We start from the raw sequence: 23,270 nt of genomic DNA on the forward strand, positions 1-23,270 counted from the left end.
TTATCAGGGCCAGCTGTATCTGACTATGTCAGCATCGATGAATGAAGAAAAGAAGAAATGAGGTTTGAAATCATTGATTTTCTTTAAAGTAATTTTGAAGAAGGACAGAAAGGATGACTTACATAATCTTTAAAAAGCAGTCAATATTTAGATTTGCCCTTTTAAAATATAAAATATAAGTATATTTCAGAGGTAAGTGTCATTAATTTTCTTCATTTTTCAAATGGAAAACTTAACCACAGAGAGGTAAAATAAAAGTTTTATGTCTGTGATGCTAGCTCGGGTGTGTGTGGCTCCTGATTCTCTCCTGAGAATTATGAAGGCAATAACTAGGACAGTGGCTTTCACACCTTTCTGACTGCAGTCCACAGGAAGAAATTCATTTTTTACTGAGACATAGAGCACAGCTCATGAAACAATAACAAAAAAAATAGGCAACTTTCCTGCAGGCCCAGAACACAAATCTCTCTTATTTTACTCTCTACAAGAAAACCGGAATGATCCACCATTTTATGACTCTCAAACAGGTCTTAACCACTTAACAGAACCATCTGCAGTAAATGGCTTTTGTTGGAATCCACCTATTAAAGGAACCTAAATTAATTTTTCTGTAACTATTTTACTTCTGTACATTTCTATGTGGGGAGGCAGGTCTACGCTCCCACTGTTTCTGTGATGGCCTGCTAGATGCTAGGAATGACTACCAATCTCTCATGAGTCATCTCTTCTCCAAATTGGACATTACCACTTTCTGTGATCCTTGTATGATATAGTTTCCATTCTGTCCACCCATCATAGAATATACACCATTTTAAGATATCCCAGCTATGTGAGGCTAATCGGGACTCCCATCTTTTGTCTTAAACATATATCAAATCTAGGTTTTGCTGTCCAGAGATATATTTTTATTTATAGTTTAAAATCATATTAACCTTTTTTGGTGACTTACAGTCACATTGTGGTGTTTAATGAACTTATCAGACACAACCAGAAAGTCCATTTGCTTATGACAATGAAAGTCACTGTAGCCTAATGCCAGCCTGATATAGTTGTTTTCAATCATAAGTTAAATATTGACAGATTTGGAATAAAGAAACTGTGCTACCTGTAAGTCACAATACGCAAAGGACAGTTCTACTGACAATTTTAATAGTTACCTTATTTTGAAGATAAACAATGTATATTATCTCAGGGTGATAAGTTAAAATGACGCCTGCTGTTTATACAATTTCTTTGTCAGTCAACTCTTTTATTCACTTACTAGAATCTCCATTTATTTGTTTTTTCTTCTGTTTTTAAAATTTAATATTTATTGTATTTTTTTATTGCCATTTAGTCCCCTTATACCCCGTTCTCCCCAGCAATCACCACTCTGTTGTCCATGTCCATGAGTCCCTGTCCTTTTTTGCTCAATCCCTCTACCCCTTAACTCCTGCACCACTGTCTGTCATCTGCTGTCTATGAATCCATCTCTGTTTTGCAGGCTAGTTCACTTTGTTCATTAGATTCCACATATGAGTGAAATCATACAGTATTTGTCTTTCTCTGACTGGCTTATTTTACTTAGCATAATGTTCTCCAGGTCCTTCCACACTGTTGCAAAGCATAATTTTTCTTTTTTTTCTTTTTTACAGATGAGTAGAGTTCCATTGTGTAAATGTCCCATGGTTGTTTTATCTACTCATATATATTGATGGACACTTGGGCTGCTTTCATATCTTGGTGATTGTAAATAATACTACAATGAACATAAGGGTGTTTATGTTCTTTCAAATTAGTGTTTGGGTTCTTTCAGATATAGTCCCAGAAGTGGGATTGCTGGGTCAAAAGGCAGATCCATTTTTTTCTTTTTTAAAAGATTTTTTAAATTTATTTTTAGAGAAAAGGAAAGGGAGAGAGAGATGGAGAGAAACATCAATGTGTGGTTGCCTCTCATGTGCCCCCATCTGGGGACCTGGCCCGCAACTCAGGCAAGTGCGCTGACTGGTAATTGAACCAGCAACCCTTTGGTTCACAGGCCAACACTCAATCCACAGATCCACACGAGCTAGGGTCATTTTTAACTTTTTGTAGTATCTCCAACCTGCTTTCCACAGCTGCATCAGTTTGCATTTCCACCAGGAGTGTGAAAGGATTGCCCTTTCTCCATATCTTCATCAGCACTTGTTTGTTGGTTTATTGATGATAGCTATTCTGACAAGTTTTTTTTTATGGTTTCTATATCTTTTCTCATGCTGTTGAATATCCTTATAATCATTACTCCAAACTCTCCATCTGATAAATTGTTTGCCTCCATTTCATCTAATTCTTCTGGAGAATGCTCTTGTTCTTTCATTTGAGGTCTGTTTCTTTGTCTTCCCATTTTGGCTGCTGCTCTGTGTTTTCTGCCTTAAAGGTTAAACTAATCAACCATCAAACTGATCAGTTGTTAATATAATCAAGCTATAACCAGAAGTCCAGCTTAAGCACAGGTTTGGGCAGAATAATTCTTATGGGCAGGGCTATTGCTTCCCCTCAGGCTAATGCCACTTGGAGAGGAGTGTTTTGCCTGAGAAAGGTGGCTTCTGCAGTATGGGGAATGACTCAGTATTGGGATCATGGTAGCTGTTCCTTCAGTTCTCTCCCCAGAACCAACAACCCCAGACTCTACTCAAGCATCTCTAGTTCCCTCTGCCCTCATCTTTGCTGGAGCCCAAGATGAGTGGCTGAAAATGAAATTTGTGTGTCAGCCCTTTGAGAGGCTCTCTGCATCTCCAGCCATCTCTCCCTGGCTGACAGAAACCCTGCTGCTTTTCACACTGGTTGTTATCTGGGTTTCCAGCTCTGGTGCTGTAGGCTGGGGAGCCCAGCTTGGGGTTTAGATGCCACACTTCTCAGGGGGTACCCTCACCAGCCCCTGAAATATTCTCTGGAACTTCAGCTGCCTCCCACAGGAGTCCAGTCAGTCCTCTCACACCTCCTCTGTACTTCCTCCGAGTCATGTTGTGGTGAAGTGGTTTCTTCCATCTGTCTGTGGTTAGAAAGTTTCTCTCCAATTAGTGTTGAGTTGATTATTCTGTGTGATTTCTCTACAATTTCATTGTGATTCCAGATTGGTCCTGGGAGAAGGTTAGTGTAGCTTCCACTTACTCCTCTGCTATCTTGGATCCTAAATAGACCTTTGATATGCTTATGCGACCTAAATTTGATTTGCTTTTTTTCCTTTAATCAAGAAGATTTTATTGCCAAGACAACTTTATTAGTCCACTGTTTCTAACGAAACATTACAACATTATTTAAATATTTCATCTTAAGGGCTGTGCTTGTGTGTGTGTGTGTTTGTGTGTGTGTGTATATATATATATATGTGTGTGTGTGTGTGTATTTTTTTTGTGTGTGTGTGTGTATATATATACATACATATATACATATATATATATATATATATATATTTACTTGAGTGCTATTTATTTCCCAAATCCTGTTAACATTGCTTCCCAGCAGACCTTCCCTTTTCCAAATAGTCTCTTTTATTCTGTTTTCAGTATAGTTACATTCATAATAAGGAATGAAGCATATACTTCAAAGGTATTGGTCAGGAGTTTTGTGAAATCCTTTGATTTAACTCATAAGATCTCAAGATAAAAATGTCTTAATGTGGTACCAAGGAGTGTTGATGTGTGGGTATTCCTGAAAGACAAAGCTTGAGGGTACAAAAAAAAAAGGAAGAACTGACCAAAAATACAATGTGCTGCTTCAGAGAGAGGGCAGATACATGACATGGATTTTAAAGAAGGGGATAAGGAATTGGTAGTTGAACTAGACTGGCATTTTTCAAGCTCTGCTTTCTGAGTAGGGAATGGTGTTGGTGAAGGAGGGAAGCAATCTAGCAGAGCTCTAGGTCCTCATGTCCAATAAACGACATGTTTCTTCATCCAAAGCAGCTCCCCTGTGTCTTTAAAAAGATGCATACATATTGTACCCCTGAATAAACTGTGTTTGCCCACGGTCTAAAGAATTTTCTAAATCAGTGGACAAAATGGTTTTCAACTGCTATTCCTGTCTGATATTTATCCACCAGAATCAAAACGGTTTCTGTTTGTAAAGTGTATATTCACCTATAAAGGCAGAAGAAAAGTGTCTGCAGGGATGACTGGTATTTTTCCTTATCAATGTCCAAAAGATTCTGGAAGGTTTGCAGAACAGTTAGTTTAGGAAAACTAGTATCACAAGAGATATAGGAGGATGAGTTTTATAATAGCTATTTTAAAGATAAATAATTTGGCAAAATTACACATACACATACAAAATTGCTCTCAGCTGACCCTGTGTTTCTCTGCCTCCCAAGTCACCCAGAAGACTCTTCAGTTCTACCTATACTCATCAGTCTTAGTATTAAATGAGTCCTTTAACCTGCGAAGTGGAGTTCAGCTCTTATTTTGCAGCCTCAATTCCCCTTTCTGCCAGGATGACCTTGACCCAAGACACTGCTGACTACTGGGTTTCTTTGCAGCAGATCTCTCAATCTATAGGCACCTACATATTGGCCCTTTCTGAATTACTCTTTCAAATGCCAGGTTAGCCTCATACTTCCCTGAAACACAGCTCAACTGTTTTTGTGTGTACACGTGTGTGTAATTTTGTTTTAATAAGAAAATGGATTATATGGACCTATCTAAATTCCTTATACTTGTCCTATAGGTCAAAAAGCAACTCTATTATTTAAAAGTATATAAATCTAAATCTAGATATATGTAACTATATTGAGTCATCATTTAAATCAGTAGTATCTGTATAAATTGGTTTTTTAATTAAAAACTTAAGTCATATTGTACATTATGTAGACCTACAAAATTAACTCATTTATACTATCTATGTAAAGTTGTTTTGTTTTTTTTTCTTTTACTGTGGTAGTCAGAAGCCAGATTGCAGTGTACTCAGGGCCCAAGAATAAGTTAACTAGTTATTTCAGGTTATCAGAATAACCTAAAACTAGTTATTTTCTAATGCTCACCTCTCTAACCCAAGTCAAGGCCCATGAATACTTAAAAATGTTCTCACAAAATCATAGAAACCCAGTGTTGTGTGTCTAAGTGCTCTCCTGGGGGAAAAACACAGTTCCCTCCTAGGAGATGTGACCTGGAGCATGAATAGTGTTAGCTTGGCTCTATCCTAAACTGCCTTTGTGATGTTGTGGCATCTGCTAACACCTCTCAGGAAAGTCTGGCCTGGCGGTGCCCAGAGCTGCTCCTTCCCCATCTGCCCATCCCCTGATCCTGGGTGTGGAGAATGGCTCTCTTTCTGCTTGTTCTCTGATGAGCAAAAGAATTCTGAAAAAGGCAGACAGAGAAGACTTTAGTTGTTTTGGTTTTTGTTTTATCTATCAAAAGTGGTAAAAGGAATGTTTCTAACATGATTTAGGTCCTGTTGCAGGTCATTTTTTCTATTTTTTCCACCTAGTTTAGCCTGTGTTCTGTTTTTATTGCTTCCTCATCCCATGTCCTGTTTACATAGATACCAGCTGAAAATAAAGGTCTATCACATGTAACCCCTAACGTGCCAACAGAGCCCATGTCAGGCAGAGTCAAGCAATATGCACATACTGGCTCTTTTATGCCTCACCACAGACCTGTGAGGTAGGCTTCATCAGCCCCTGCTCCCATTCTTTAGAGGAAAGACTAAGTGTCAGAAAACTGAGTTACTTTTTCAGGGAAACACAATTTATGTGTGATTTCTACATCTGAAACTTCAAAGTCCATGACATGTGACTGTGTATACCACCAACTAAGAGTGATTAATCTTCCTTTAGAGTGCTTGAAACTTTAAACCATCCGTATTTTTAAGGGCATGCATTTTTTTAGGCAGTCTAGTTCATGTGAAAACCAAAATTTTAGATAGGCCCTCCATCAAAATAAACTTGTGGGAAAGTAGAAGAACAAGGTATAATCTTCACAGGTATTTGCAGTGAAATCCACTCCTGAGTGGCACCGGTATGGCCATGTGGGCTGCACAGCAGCTCTCAATGCTCACACCACCTTCCCTCCCACCATAAAGCAACTCAGATTGCGGGTGGGAGTGTGACATCATTAGAAGGGCAACTCTGAACTTGTGGTGATTTGTTTATAGATTTTTAAAACTCAGATTTTCTGGGCACCCATCCCATAGTTGAGAGTTTGTCATGACATTGTGATTGGCAGGTTGGGAAATGATGAGTCAGATGGTAACTCAAGGTTCCATTTTTGACTACATGTAGTTAGCCCTTGCTGTAGAGCAGGCACTGCTCTGTGCTCAACACAGGTCAGTCCTGCCTTAGACCCAGATAGCCAGGGTTCCTCCCCCTGGGCCCTGTGCTTTAGAAACCTCCTTCTCCAGCTTCTTCCCTTCTCATGAAGTAAAGGAAGCGTGTCTCCCCAGGTCCCACCCCCAACCCAGTCCGTGCTCTGATTATTTGGGACCTGGAACTCCCTGTCCTAATGACCTGAGCCTCCTCCCAGGGTTGATGCAGCCTCTCCCAGGTCTATTGTCCAGAGTGGAGATAGCATCTCTGGATGCTCATTCTTAGGTCAAAGGGACAGTCAAGAGGTGCTTGTTTGCAGAGCAAGAAGAAGAAGGAGGGATTTTGGACAGAGCTGGGATGTACTTTCATAAAGAATGAGGAAACTGGAGGTGAGAGAGAAGGAGAGAGGGTCAGGCTGAGAGTGTGCCTCTATTCCCATGGTTGCCTTGTTCCTGTATGGCCAGGAATTTAATGATGATAAAGATTTCTGGTCTCATAGAGTTTTAGTCTGGCAGAAAGATGGACACATAAAGAGATAATGTTGGTCCAACAGGGTGAACATCATGCTTAGGATTTTTAGAGCTACCAGAGGTCACTTAGTCCAGCCTGGCATGAGGATATAGGGATCAGTTGAAAAGAATGAATCTTGAAGGGTGAACAAGGTAATAGGGGAAGAAGGAACTGAGGTGAAGGGGATGTTGGGATTGCAGAGATCGTAAGAAAGAACACTAGCAGGAAAGGCAATGAAGTACGAAACAGAAAACTTTCCTACCATGCAAGACTGGACTAAAAGCCCTTTATTTATGCTTTCATATCGCAATAAAACCTCTGCACGGACATCTGGAAAGAAGATGAATATTTGTGTGTTTAACTGACATAGTCATGGTGTGGGAGAGGGACCTGCAAATATTTTTGTGTTCTTGGAGCGAAAGTCTTCAGTGTAAAGAATGAACATAAAGTGGAGTAGAGGTGTCGTCACAGTTTTGGCAAATGTCTCTGACACTGTGGAGGCTAACCTTATATTAGAAGTGACAGAGCTTTAAGCACAAAACTTTATTTTATAGTTAGTGAAATATGAAGGATTATTAGAAAAGCACTGAAGACTCAAGATGCAAAAAACCAGTTAGTAGGCAGTTATTATAATCCAGGAGAGAGATGATAAGGGCCTGAGTTATACTAAATCTCTATCTCAATATACATATGGCTGTATCCCTTGCCTGCCAAATAGTAGTTGCTCAGTAACTAACTGTTGAATGAATGAATAAAGTCAATGACAATAGGAATAAAGAGAAGGAGGATATGTTTGGGACAATTTCTGCTCTAGATGCTCAGAGGTTATCAGGGCAAAAAGGATGACTCAGAAGTTAAAAATATAAACCTAAAAAAATGGATACAAATTTCATTTTGTACTAAATTTACAATACAGTGTACAGATGATGTGTTGTAAAATTGTGCTCCTGAAACTTACATAATTTTGCTTACCAGTGTCACCCCAAATAAATTCAATAAAAGGGAAAAAAGATCGACTAGGACATTTGTTAAAATACAGATTCCTAAATTTCATCCTCAGGCATTCTAATTTGTGAAATATTAGATAAAGTCTGGGAATCTGCATTTTGAATGTGCATTCCAGGTGATTCTAGTGTAGCCTGATAGGACAAAGTTTTCTAAGGCAATTTTTTAAAATTTAGTGCTTGAGTGACAGTTTAGAGATACAGATTTGTGATCATTGACATAAAGATAATAACAACCAACATTGACCATTTGCAATGCAAAAAAACTGTTCTAAGCATATTGTATAAATATTACACCTCTACCAAGTATTATTATTCCATGCATGTTGCAGATTGAAAAACTGAAATCTCAAAGAGGTTTGTGAGTGGCAAAGATGAAATTTGAGATCAGGCAGCCTAAATTCATGACCAGGGCCTGTGGTTTTAACCATTATGCTATTCTAGCCTCACATTACTGGAATACTTGTTGAAAGTAATTAATAGTGGCAAAGAGGGTGAGTTTGCCCAGGCAGGTGTACACGGACCAAAAACTGAATCCTAGAGAACACCAGACACAAGTGGCAGATGAAGGTAGAGGGTTAGAAGAGATTAAAAAGGATTTGAGAGACTTCGGGCCAAGATGGAGGCTTAGACGGACGCGCTAGGTCTCCCTCTACAACTAGAGAGGAATACAACTACTTCAAAACAAAGGATAACTAGAAATTCCAGAAAATAAAACTACACGGAAGCCCAACATATGAAGTTATAAACCAGCGGCGCCCTTTGGGCAGGTAAGAGCAAAAGGGGGCGGAGCTGTTTGCGGTCGCACCTGGGACAGCGGCAGGGAGAACAACCCCGGCTGCAGTCGAACCCCCGGCAGCTCGCGACCCCAACGCTGGGGAAAGCAGCCACCACATCGCCTTGAACAGTGAGGCCCAGGGGGGCGGGAGGACGGAACCCGGTCTCCTAGCGGAATAACTGTGTGAATCCATCTTGGACCCCCGCCCCCAAAGAAAGCGCCACAGGGCTGCGAAATAGGTCGCGGACAGGCACCGGTCGCTGGATTGTGACGACAAAGCACCACGGCGCAGCAAGAAAGGCTGCCGAACGGCGGCCGGTCGCTGGGTCATTACGAGTACACAGGCACTGCCCCCTACAGCCGGCCCAAGAAAACAAAACGCATCTGTCAAAATGAGGCAGACAACTATAGAAATCCCGGTGGCACAGCTCACCAGGCAACAGATGGAGAACCTGACAGATGAACAGATAAGAAACCTGTCAGAGGCTCAGTTCTGGGCCATTGTTATCAGGTGGCTTACAGAATTCACAAAAGATCTGGAAAAAGATGAGAAAGAAGCGAAAAACACTCATAACGAAAGGAACAAAACCACATACGAGACAGATGGTGAGGAAAAAAAATCCAGAGTTCATTTCAACAAACTGGAATATGGAGAAGGAACAAGAAGTCAACCAATGCAGGGAGAGGAAATGGGAAGCAACGATGAGAGGATCAGAAACCTCTGGGACAGCTATAAAAGGCCCAACATAAGAATCATTGGTTTGCCAGAGAGCGAGGAAGATGAACTAGAACTTGAAAATTTGAGTGAAAATATAATAAAGGAGAACTTCCCAGACTTGGGGAAGGAAATAGACTTACAGGTCCAGGAAGCACAGAGAGTTCCAAAAAAACTGGACCCAGGGAGAACCACTCCAAGACACATTATAATCAAAATGTCAAAAATTAAAGATAAAGAGAGAATCTTAAAAGCAGCAAGAGAGAAGAAAAGAATTATGTACAAAGGGGTCCCAATTAGACTATCAGCTGACTTCTCAAGGGAGACCCTGCAGGCAAGAAGGGACTGGCAAGAAATATTCAAAGTAATGAAAATCCAAAACCTACAACCACGAATACTCTATCCAGCGAAATTGTCATTCAGAATAGAAGGACAGAGAAAGTGTTTCCAAGACAAAATAAAACTGAAAGAGTTCATTAGATCCAAACCACTGTTATATGAGATGTTAAAGGGACTGGTTTAGAAAAAGGAGGATCAAGACAATGAAGTCTAAAATGAAAACTGCGTCACAAGAAACAACAGAAGCTAGGGAATTGAAACAAAGGCAAACTAAACAGGCAACGAGAGTGGAAAAAGAACTATAGTTACGGGGAACATATTGGGGGGAGGTCAACAGGGAGGGGGAATGGGGAGAGGGAGGGAGATGATATAGGAATTAAGGATCATGGTAGGAGGGAATGGAATAGACAGAGAGAGGTTGAGAAGAACTGTATGCACAACTAATGGACATGATCTAAAAGGGGGGGACAACTGGAGGGAGGGGGGCCACCGGGTGGAGGGGAGCAGAGGGAAGGGAAATTGGCACAAATGTAATATTATAATCAATAAAACACATTAAAAAAATAAATAAAAAGGATTTGAAACCATGCTGGGTTTTTAAGGAGAGCTAGATTTCTTAACAGAGAGAAAACAAATTCAGAGAAGATTTTAACAAATATTTTTGGCAATAATATTGATGATGGAAACTTAACAATTCCCAGGTAACTTGTAGGAGAACTTTACTAAGTTATCATTTAATGGCATACTGTGATATTTCTTCATAGTATTTCAACTACATTGGATTTTTTACATTGCTGAAAAGAGAAGAAATAACTTAGAGAAAATGAATCTATGTTTAAAATTTTTAATGAATATATTTTACAGAGAAATGTAAAACAATGGATACAAATATGAACACACGTTTTTTGTTGATGCTGCGTCATCTGATTCTAATTAAAACAAACATCAGAATGGGGATTTAAATTCTGATAATTTTTGCACAACTCATCCTCAATAATTTAGTGAATCATTGAAATAAATTTAAAGATTGTACTCATTTGCTCCAATTGCATAGTGCTTGGCTTTCTAAAATGTTTGTTCTGGTTCAAAGAAATGTTCTTTCACTTTGTGGGTCCATGAAACCCTAGGTGTACTAAAAGTTTGAAGAAATATAGAACTTCTTCATTATCCTGTCTGTACTCAGTTACAGGACAGCCTTAACCAATTTGTTCAGTGTAAAAAAATCTCTTTCTTAGATGGTAGCCTACCCCAAAAGGATATCCCTTATTATAACTTTGCTGAGCATTTTTAAACAAAGAACAAGAAAGTGCTGATAGTAAGCGTCTGTGTCAGAACTTTAAGGTAGCAAAGGCAGCATTTGTATAAAAGCCTGTTCCAGTGTTTGCTTTTGCCCATCATGGCAGGTGATGAATGGGTGCTTTGACACAACTTGTTGTGTGAATGCTGGAAAGACAGGTGAATGATTTTAGAAAATATTTTGAACATGATCTGTCACTAAATTAGAGGATTTGGGGTAGGAGAGAAAGAGTGTAGAAATGATATTACTACAGTGAGGAGCAAGACCCTCATTTTATCATAGAGATGAATGTACAACAGATCTGCAGCAATTTGCAAATAACACATAATTAAAGATAGTTTTTGTAATGCAAAAATAAGCCCTCTAATTATATATAGAACTGATTGCAGATAATGATAGTGATCTACTAGAAACAGATTAAAGGATTTAGACCATTTTTTTTCCATCCCATTCAGGCACTCAGGTTTTCTGCACTGACCTGTAGAAACAGCATTCATGGGAGACATGGAAGAGAGACTGTCTGGATTGTTGCAGGGGCTCATTTCACATTCCCCAGAAGCTTCCTTGTCAGGAAACTTTTACAATACCATCATTCTTAACTCCTCAACATGTCCACTAACTAGTCAGAGGTGTAGCTGTATGTGTGAGAAGGTGAAAAGAATAGAAATAGAAATTTAGAGTCATCCACATACAGGGTGGGACAAGAGAAGGTTTACAGTTGTTTGTATGAAAAATAATACAATAATTAATAAATAATAATGCAAGACTGAACTCTTGTTTCATGTAACACAAGTGTAAACTTATATTTGCTTTACGCAGTATGGGTGGCAATTGAAATAATGGGTTTATGTGAGTTTGCCAAGGGAGAGAGGGAGAGAGTATAATGAGATACATATATTGTAGGTATAAACTTTAAGGAATCCTGACATTTGTTGTCTATGTGGAGAAAGATCATCCTGGAAAGGAAAATGAAAAAGTGATCAAATGTGTGGGGAAAAAAGTACATGTGATGTGGAAATTAGGGGCATCGGGTATGTCAAAAGGAATGAGTATCCAAAAGTGAATGCTGCTGAAAAGACAAGGAAGACTAGACCTAAAAATGACCATAGGGGACTTCTGGCCAAGATGGAGGTCTAGACAGACACACTGCATCTCCCTCCACTATTAAAAAGGAATACAACTACCTCAAAACTAGAGACAACCATAAGTTTCAGAAAATCGAGCTGCATAGAAGACCAACAAAGAAAGATATAAAGAAGAAATGCTCATCCAGACAGGTAGGAGGGGTGGATATGGGACATAGAGGATGCAGTGTGGTGGTGGCAGCAGATGCAGCAGTGGCAGGCTTGTGGGAAGTGCGGTTGCATGTTTTAAAAGGTAGGGAGGGACACCTGGGGAGCACTCCCAGCACCAGCACCAACACCAGACCAGACCACGCAGCTCACGTTCTCAGTGCCAGGGACAATAAAGCCTCATTGCTTTTGACTGTGGAAACCAGTGGGGGTTGGTGCGGAGGAAGAAACTGCCAGTCTCTCAGCAGAGTCCACTTGTTTGAAGGGTCCCCATGGTCCTAGACATCCACAGATCCACTCAGTTTGGGGATGACAGCCAGGGCAACAGCTAGAGAGGCGCCAGTCCCATACAAAGTGGGAGAAGTGCCTAGAAAAGGGGCGCGTTCTGAACAAGTGGCATTGTTCCCCCTCTGACCCCTCCCCCACATACAGCGCCACAACATGGTGAAATAGGTCGCCCTGTACTGACGAATACCTAAGGCTCCACCTCTTACAACATAACAGGAGCAACAGCCCTGTCTAAGACACAGAGGCAAACAAACACAAGAGCCTGTCAAGATGAGAAGACACAGCAGTATGGCCCAAAAAGGGGAATGGATCAAGGTTCCAGTGGGAGAACGAAGCAATGAGGAGATAGCCAACCTAACAAATAAGGAGGTAGCCAATCTAACACATGCAGAGTTCAAAACACTGGTGATAAAGATGCTCACAGGCTTGACAGATATGCTTGAGTATGGCAAATGCATAAGGGAAGAAGTGAAAGCTATGCTAAATGAAACGAAGGAAAATCCACAAAAAAACCAATGGTGAAGGGAAGAAAATTAGGGTTCAAATCAATTATTTGGAACATAAGGAAGCAAAAAATAGTCAACCAGTACAGAATGAGGAAATAAGAATTGAAAAAAATGAGGAGAGGCTTAGGAACCTCTGGGACAACTTTAAATGTACCAACATCCAAACCATAAGGGAACCAGAAGGAGAAGAGGAAGAGCAAGAAATTGAAAAGTTATATGAGAAAATAATGAAGGAAAACTCCCCAAATTTAGCAAAGGAAACAGACATATAAGTCCAGGAAGCACAGAGAGTCCCAAACAAGTTAAACCCAAAGAGAACCACACCAAGACACATCATAATTAAAATGCCAAATGTGAAAGATAAAGAGAGAATCTTAAAAGCAGCAAGAGAAAAGTAGAGAGTTACCTACAAAGGGGTGACTATAATACTATCAGCTGATCTCTCAAAAGAAACTTTGCAGGCAAGAAGGGACTGGCAAGAAGTATTCAAGGTGATGAAAAGCAAGGACCTACAACCAAGATTACTCTACCCAGCAAAGCTATCATTTAGAATAGAACAGCAGATAAAGTGCTTCCCAGACAAGGTGAAGCTAAAGGAGCTCGTCATTACCAAGCTATTACTATATGAAATGTCAAAGGGACTTACTTAAGAAGAAGAAGATCAAGATTATGAACATTAAAATGACAACAAACTCACAACTATCAACAACTGAATCTAAAAAATAAAAACAAAATTCAACTAAACACACCAGAATAGGAACAGAAACATAGGTATGGGGATCATTTGGAGGGGTAATAGCTGGGAGAGGGAAGGTAGGGAAATGGGGAAATGTTGCAGGGATTAAGAAGCATAATTAGTTGGTACAAAATAGACAAGAGGAAGTTAATAATAATATGGGAGGGGGTGAAGCCAAAGAACTTATATGCATGACCCATGGACATAAATTAAGGGGGGTGGGTTTGCTGAAGGGAAGAGGGGTACTGGGCAAATAGGAGCAAAGGGCAAAAAATTGATTCTACTGTAACAACCTAATCAATAAAATATACTTAACAAAGAAATATATAATTTTCCAAAGGAAGTGCTGATTAGGGAAGAAAAAGATACAATTAAAAAAAAAAACAGATTGGTGATTACATTACATATAAAGATAGAGTTATTTGGTATTAGTTACAGATTTCAATTAATCTTAACAAGCTGATCGCCAGAATCAGTGGTAAAAAGAAAGGTAAATATTGTGCTACTTCTTTCATATATTTTCTTTTTTATTAGGTCTTGAAAATGTAATCATTTCTAATGGAGATATAAAAAACCACCAATAAAAATTTTTCAGAGGAAAAAAAAAAGTAACCATAGGATTTCTTGACAGACAGATGATGAATGACCTTGATGGGAGAAATTTGGTGGAAGAAAAGGAGTAGAAGTCAGGTTGGAGTAAATAAAGGAATGAATGAAAAAATGAAGACATGGAGTTGGTAAGTAGTGAAGATCATTCTTTTGAGAAGTTTCACTGTGAAGAAGACAAGGATGATGGGAATAAATGAAGCTGGAGAAGATGTTTTCTTCATCTATTAATTAATTCATTTACTGTTTAAATATGAGTATTGCTGTTGTATATTTTTTCTTTAATTTTTCTTTTCTAGGGGAAAAAGACTAGACAAGACTGAGAGAAAAGGGGAAGAAATTCTGTAACTTTTTGTTAAAGGAAAGAAAGTGTGAGCAAGGGATTATCTTTTCACAAGCAACGTTGTGCCTCTTGAGAGGAAAAACAGAGGCAATGCAGACAGATGTGATTTGGTTGGTTGTTTGGTAGGAAGAAATTTAAAGACTTCTTATCTGGTGTTTTTGTTTTTCTTAAATGTTTTACTTTAATAATTCCCACGTCTGAAAAATACAATAATGTAATAATTATCTTTGATATCCACAAATGAAGAAACAATATTTTTTTCATACCAAAAGAGGAAAACAGTATGCAAAAAGGTGTGAGACTTTTGTTGCAAAGTTTTTTACATGAAAATTCTGACAGTAATTAAGTTAAGGTATAAGGAGTTTAAGGTTAACTAACATTTAACAGTCTTAATTGAAAAAAGGAAAGTTATTTACAATTGAAATTGTTTGGAAAAAACAAAATGTATGCAGACTCTTGGTTGAAAGTGACACAAAATATCAGCTAAAACGGCTTAGGCAAAAATAAAATGTTATTAATACAATTTTTAGAAGTCGAGGATGCCTTCAGCACATCTGCATTCAGGCCTGATGATACCATGGAAACTTCAGCTATACTCATGCAGTGTCAGCTAAACTGTGAAATAGCACAGTGGAATCCTGTGCTTTATTCTTTTAGATCCACATCCAGTACAGGTCTTTCCTAGATCTAGAAAAAATCTCACTGGCTTTATTTGGGTCATATCCTAACCCCTGAAATAATGACTGAGTTTAGGGAGAATAAGATGCATGATCAGCTTAGGTTTGTGGTCACTGTCGGAGGTGAGTTTGGAGTCACATGGTCTACCACGGGAATAGATAGATCACCAAGTGATGAAGACAGGTCAAATTCTGATTACTTAAAGTACCATCAGACTGATTAACAATTTCACTTTTCTGCCTTGTATATAACCTTTGAGGATAACAGCTAATAAATGTGACAAATCACTGATTTAGGTTTCTCTTCTATTTGCCTTTACTGTAAACTTGTGCTGACAGTGCTGAAGGTCAAAGAAATGACCAAAAGGAAGATGCTGGATTGATGAGTTCTGAATCATGGTGAATGGGCTGTGAAAGTATCTAATAAGAAAAAAAAATTTTAGGACAAAATAAAAAGTGTCTTTTTAAAATTTAACATTGAATATGTAGAGTTTATTGTAAAATGTGAAAAGCTATAATTTCCATGTTATTAAACATAACTCCATGAGGATACACTTCTCTGAGTAACATCCTGATATGCTACATTCCTAAAATTAGTTTTTATCAAGCACACTCATTAAGTATATTACGGCATACGGCATGATTTTGTTCACACTTGGTAATATATAAAACAAGCTCTCTATCCAGTAAGGCTTAGATCTAACCAGATGTAACAATGCAAAAACATGCCAGCTCTAGTACCCTGTGAGTTCTCAAGATCCCCAATTAAGCATTATTCACTTCTGTGTTTCTTTTGCCTAGCCCTGGTCTTAGGATGTAATACTCATTAATATAAGTAAGGATATGTTGATATGATATTTTGTCAGTCCTTCCACTGATAAAGAGTTCATAAGCATCATCACTTCACTGTGTTAGGCTTTTAAAACAAACATTTTGGTTGAAATCTTGAAGACAGGGTACAATGCCCTTCCTTGTTTTTCTCCCAACTATTACTTGGGTACATGTGACTCTCCTGAACTACATTTTCTTTCAGAGAAGAAACCATATCATAAATTATAAATTTATTTAAAGATTCAATGAATATTTAATAATTATCCTCCACATGTTGGGAACTATAACTATGAAAATACAGTAGTCTGTCTCTATATCGCGGTTCACTTATTGCGGCCTCACTGTATCACGGGATTTTTAAAAATATTATATTTATTTATTTATTGTGGATTTTTCACTATATCATGGGATTTTGCGGTACTGTATACGTATGTTGTTAAAGTTACGTAGGTTTAAAAGTGTAGAATAAATGTAAGGTTCCTACTTTGCCGGGGGGTGGGGGTGGTGGGATCTAGAACGTAATACCTGCAGTAAGCAAGAGAATACTGTATATCAGATACAATCCCATGAGAACTTTGCCTGTTGTGGCTTTTTTTGTTTTTGTTTTTCTGCCACAACACCTAGCAAAGGATGTGGTACATAGTAAAGGTTTTAGAAATGCTTACTTAATTGATTCAAGGGAGTTGTACCAAATGTAACCTACATCTCCAGCTACCAAATCAAATCACAAAGTATATTATTCTTTAATCCTTTTTAATTAACACTTGAATAATGGTCATTATTTATTCAAAATCTATCATGCAGAAACCTTGCATACATTGTGTTTTAAAACATTGCACAGCTTTATATATTTCCTCATTTTATACAGAGGAATGCCAACATGAGAAGAAGCTAGAAAACTCTTACAGATTAAGTAGCAAAACTGGGATTTGAACCTTGGTCTATTTGGGAATAAATCCCATGGTTTTACTCATTATCACATACTGGTTTCAACACCCTTAAAATACCTGCCTCCTCAATCCCTAAGTCCCTTTTTTAGTAATGTCCTTCTCCCAGTCTGCCCTCACTGTACTTTAAATTTTTATAATACAAACATTACTTCAAGTAGCTCAATAAAAATTCATGTGTTCAATAATGTCAATAACCATTTGATCCTCTGCAGTAAAAGATGGCACGTTCATCACACTTTTTAATAGGTGGGTCATTCCACTACCATTTTGTAAATTCTTAGTAAGCTCTTATCTGTATGGGCTCAAGGGGAAAGAACAAGTGCTTCAACCATCTTCAGGGAAGCCCTCGTTGGGGGTGGGGGCAGTTTCCAGCCCTCAGGCAGGTAATGAACCTGCTGGAATCCCAGTCTTCTGCCCCTAGGCTCTTTGAACTCTGAATGTTCACAATTCTTATTTCTTTTTAGATGTTCAAGTATGTAAGCATCAACAGGAGAGCTTTGTTCTTGTTGTCCTTTTATATACACAATATCTACATTTTGCTTTTGTGCATAAAACCTATTTCCGTTGCATATTCTTACAACCACAGTGAGGCCCTTTTCATTCCAAAATATTATCTTGGTGCTGTAGGGGGAGCAGATTCAGCGAAAACTGGGCTTATTGTAAATAGTATAAACATAGGTTCCCAAAGACTGGTTGCTAAGCTATCAACACAATGGAAAATGTACACATCACCAGAAGATAATAAAAGACCAAGGTGATGGAAAAACAATCAATTGCCAGTGGTTCCATTGAAAGGTGATCTCTGAGGTCAGTATCAACAAGCATCTTCATCACTGTCTTTTTGAAAAGGTTAAAGTTTCCCAGTCTAAATGTGAGAACAAAAAAATAAAAGTTTACCCTGGAATAATAATCTGCAGAGACAAGACAGAGCCAGAAAGACAAAGCCTGTTCAGCTGTGTTTCCTGACAGTGCTGCCCAGCACACTTCCACTTCAGGCAGGGAACCGAGTTTCTAAAGAATAATTGTATCAACTGATGTCATGATGGATGGCCTATTTCCAATGGCTTCATGGCTTATCTTTTGGGACAGAGAGTTAGGAGAGATAGCAGACTGTAAACTGTTGTCACAGTTTCATGGGGCAGGGGCAGGAGACAGGTCAATTTTTGGTGTTCTAACTCACACGGGAGTGCAAGGTCTGAGTTCCACCCTCCAACTCCCTTAAAAACCAAGTCCCTTAATTAACCCTGTATTGACACAAGTCCTTTAATAAGACAAATCTCAATATATGATCAACTTCACTTATGTAGTAAATTTTTATCTAATAGTTTCATAACATTAGACAATGTTCAAAGCACTTTATATATATTTACTAATTTAATAATCATCATGACCCAACTTATAAGTAGTGTCCTTAAGCCCATTTTATAGATGAGGAAACTGAGCACAGAAGGTAAAATGACATGCACAGGTCACATGGTAGGTGAGCAGTAAAACCAGGAACAAAAACTGACCCCAGAGCCTGCCTTTAGCCAGTAATAGTACTATCTTTATGATGATTTTTAAAATTATTATTATTTCTAATTAACTTTTTAGCAAAGCTTACTAAAACAAACCACCTCATATTTCTTAACCAAAAATTCAGTCAGAAGTTTTCAGTATAGAATGCCAAAAGCTTAATAGTTCTTTTTGTATATTTAAATCACATATAATTATGGCTTTAAATAATAGGTGGAGTAGCTTATTCTTTAAAACAGCAAGAGTCTATTTTCTGATAGTCTTAGCTCATACTTCACAAACTAGAGTATGCACACCAATGTGGATGTAGTCAGCTCATAGGAAGTACAAGATATATCCCTTGGGACTGCCCACATTTATATGAAGATTTAGAAGTAATTATATTAAATCAAATGTGAATATATATTATAAAGCAGGGAGAAAAGTGAGCAAGATAAAACAAGAACCATCCAAGAAATGTTGAGCTTCTAATTGCTTGCTTCAAGTTCTAGCTGAAGACTGTGGGTTTCTTGGTTTGTGTACATTACCTTGGAGCTACTTTAATGGAAAATCTAAGAAGCATTAAAGAAAAAAATGCAAATGCCATTGATGCAAAAGTAAAGTTTCACAAGACTTTTTATTTGTTTTCCACAGAAATATTCATCGTAATTTTCATCACTTTTATAATTTGAGGGAATGACTAGAAGAATGAAATAATGAAAATAAAAAAGGATCTCCTGATGGAGAGCCATAAATAACACATTTTTATACAAAATAGGAACAGAAACAATTAACCTCTTGATTTTAAACAAATAAAAGAAAATTATTATTCTTCCCATATACTTAAAAAGGTAGAAACAGTTTAATTGTCTCGCAGGGACCACAGTGTTTGTTGAAACATCCCTGTAGGCACAACACTATCTCAGACACTGTGGGCAGCTTCCAAAGAAAGGAAAGGAAACGAAATAAGATGCTTTTAACTCATGAGCACACCCAAGAAAATGGCACAGATGAGATGAATATAAATTACAATGCTTAGAAATACAAATACAATTTGTGTGTATAGCAGCCGAGGACAGTTTTGTTTTGGTAATATGATTATATATAATTATATATACAGGGGTGAGTAAAAGTAGTTTTATATATATATATATGTGTGTGTGTGTGTGTGTGTGTAAGAAAAGGACTATAGGGTCTGGATCTGTATATTTAGTACTTCATTGTCCAATAGGTATAACTCCTCCAATTCAAATAGGTGGACTTATGGGTGTCCCCTGTAAATAAGTGTATGTCAGTCTTTGTGGAACAAAGCAAATATAGAACTGATGTAGGAAACCTTCTGGATGAAAGGTGTTTGAACTGTTATTGGGTCCTATTATTGAGTCAAAAAATAGCTCAAGTTAAATGTTCACAACCCCTCTATAAGGGAACCATTGAATACATAATTAAAGCATTTAATACATAACGGCTGTTGGCTTTCATGGTTTGCAAGGTTCACACACCCAACCTTACTACCTTCCTTTGCTGCTACCCTACTCCTACTACATTTTTAAATCCATGTGCACTGTCGTGTGAGTGCTCTGCTCAACACTGCAAGCCATCCCAGGATTCATCCCAAGAGTCATCCCAGCGAAACATGTAAATTTTCTGTGCTTTTAGTTGTACTAATTCTCACTTAGATTTTAGCAGCTGAAATATAAAGTTTGTTTCAAGTTTGAGGGAAATTCAACTTCAGACATTAAAAGAAATTCAACTCAATAATCTAGTTTTACCAGTCTCTCACTCTGTTTATTTGACATCTTGGTCTGGTTTTTGGTTAGGTGTTACTTAAATAGCAAAATTGAATTAAAAATCCATTTCATATCAACCACACTTAGCCACTATTTGCTGATATGTTGATCTCAAGAAAAACTAATCCCATTCAGTTATATAATTTATATAATTATATAAATCTAATTATAATGCAATTATATAATTTTAGTTTTCAGGAAAAGATATGATGTAATTAAATATTGTCAAATTTTATACTCAGCAAATTCATAAAGCCCAAAAAGTGCCAACCTTTATCCACTATAAGAAAAGAATAGTTGTTTTAAAAAATTCATTGAAGACTCTACAATTATACTTTTAAATAAGTTGATTTTTATTTTTTCTCTAATTAGAAAGTTGAACACCTAGGAAATATCAACAAATGTAATATGCATAAGAAGCAGAGACTATGTTCAAGGGTAGCATAATTATTCAAATATTTATTTTTGAAGACTTTGTTGTCCTGAATAGCAATTATTTTTTAATTAATATTTTGCGAATCTGTCACTATGCATAGCATTCTACTTGGGCATGTTTTAAACTCTTTGGTCATGTTTTTGCACAGTTATAAAATAACAAATACAGTGTTATTATTGCTCAACAAGCACATAACATAACTGTTCTTATAAAAACATCATTAGTGATGGGGAAGATGCATACCTATATTATGAGTAAGGATGGCAGCCTAGTAGTTTCCAGGAAAAAGCACAGTTATGCATCATCAGTATTTATGCAGGGTTAGATGTCAGAGCTTCTGCAATGGGATCCATCCAGAAGGAGGAAGACAGATGTGGGCGTGACCTGGAAAAAGAGGTCCAGATTAGCCTTGGGAAAGGCGGGGGTGTGGCCCCTGTATAGCTTCATTTTCTTCCTATTTCCTGAACTATGTATAACAACTACTTGGGAAACAGCAAATTTTGACCACAGAATATATAATATAATCAAAATACATTAAAAATATTTTTTGCATAAACAATTAGTTTGAGAAGTACAATTTGTAAGTGAGCCAGGGGCTTACAGAACACTGCTATTCTAGGTAATGTTCTTTGAACCCTAAAGGAACCCTAAAGGAACAAAGACTTGACTTCAGGGAAGAGGGACACATGTTATCTGAACATATCCACACAGATCCGAGTGAATCAGAGGTCATAAGGCCCTGGATGTCACTTAGTTTTAAGCCCTAGTGTCTTTCCCTTGGTCTCCTTCTTGTCCCCTCTCATGGTCTCTCTAATTCAGCCTCTCAGGGACATTCTTTCCTGGACAGCTTTTTCTCTCTTTTCTATGCCACTTCATGACTTCCTCTTGCACATTGCTTTGGCTTACTCAAACCTGTGACAATTTGACAGCACTAGTAAAACTGGTTTTTGGCAACTCATTTCTTGTTTCTTATTCCAAATTTGCAAGACAGAATCTTTAACCTGTCAGCCTGAGTAGGTGATGATAAGTCTATGAAGTGACTGTCCTTGTGTCTGGCTTGTCCAACCTCAGTGTGTGGGGGCGGGGTACAGCGCATGAAATGCATTAAGACTTTATAGAGCAAAGGCTATGGATGAAGCACATTCCTTAGAAAGGCCTGAAGTGGGGCTGACAGTGACTTATAGCTCTGGGACACTTAATTTTTAATATACCATCATTTTTTTAATAAAAGTATTTGGTTATTTATTTAACATTTTTATTAAGAAATCTCAATAGATCAGATATTAGGGAGAAATAACAATATTGGGGAGGCTGCTGAAAAACACTTTTTCTCTAGTGACTCCCTTCACTGCAAGTTTCATCCCCCCACAGACCTGCAGAGGTTCCCGTGGTTGGCACTCCTCACGGAGAGCACATTTTTGACTTGACAGCTGAAGGAAAGATGTATTTGTGTGCACAGTCTCCACCTTTACATAAAAACTGGGCTTGTGTCTTCACAGCACAAAATTTAACATTGGAATATTAAATGGCTCTGGTGGGTCTGTGACATTTTAATCTCTGAAATGATATAAATATAAACATCCCACTAAACTATAAATGAAAATAAATATAGGTGTCAAGGCAAGGAAGGCTAAGGCAGATGGGTATATGAGGAGGAGAAGAAGGGGACCCACGTAAAAAGTGATGTATTTTTATTTAATAAATTCTGAGAGCCGCGAATGAGAGTCTTGCTATGTTTTTTTTCTTTTTTCTTTTTTGTCAGTCTGTTGTTTATGTATTTTTTACTAAGTTTTTTTTGGCAGGTAGTCAAATTGTGAAATACTTTAAAAAGGTCTTTCACTATCTCAGCCAGGTGATCAAGGTAAATAAACATCAACAGTGTAGTCATGCTGATGGTATGTACCCTTGATATGATATGGTGAAAATGGAAATTTACTTCTATGGTTTTTTTTTTTTTTTTTTAAGCCCTAACCCCAGAAAAATCACCATTGAGGAGCATTCTAGAACGCACATGACCAACATTCACCACAGCCATGGTGATCAAAAGTAAGGGAAGTCATCGATCGCCATGAGAGCCGAACAACACAGAGCATAAATGCCATGTGGTGTCTTGGACAAAACCCTGGGAAAGAAAAAGAATACTAGGTGAAAACTGAAAAATATGAATAAATTATAGACTTGAGTTAATAATAGTGTATTAATATTGGTTTAATAGTTGTAACAAATATAGTATAATAATGTAATGTGTTAACAATGGAAAACCAATTACAGGATGCCTCAGAATGGTCTATATTATCTTCCTAGTTTTTTTGTAAATCTAAAGCTTTTCTAAAAGATAAAATAAAATTTATTTCAAAATCAATACTATTTAGAAAAGCATGAAAGGTCTTTTTTGTTTTAATGAGAAGTTTTTATATGATAG

At 37.7% G+C, this 23,270-nt stretch overlaps 1 long non-coding RNA gene across 1 annotated transcript in view; it reads left to right on the forward strand.

The window, feature by feature from the left end:
- LOC150007814 (uncharacterized) overlaps window positions 1-22,987 on the forward strand; it is a 61,106-nt gene extending 38,119 nt beyond the window's left edge. Inside the window, exons 2-3 of the long non-coding RNA XR_016511845.1 lie at window positions 14,357-14,458; window positions 22,814-22,987. This is a non-coding gene — a long non-coding RNA (uncharacterized LOC150007814). The remainder of the gene's footprint in view (window positions 1-14,356; window positions 14,459-22,813) is intronic.
- The last annotated feature ends 283 nt before the right edge of the window (window positions 22,988-23,270 follow it).

The sequence above is a fragment of the Furipterus horrens genome, unplaced genomic scaffold, assembly GCF_987537825.1.
Source record: "Furipterus horrens unplaced genomic scaffold, mFurHor1.1.pri manual_scaffold_6, whole genome shotgun sequence".
Taxonomy (NCBI): Eukaryota; Metazoa; Chordata; class Mammalia; order Chiroptera; family Furipteridae; genus Furipterus; species Furipterus horrens.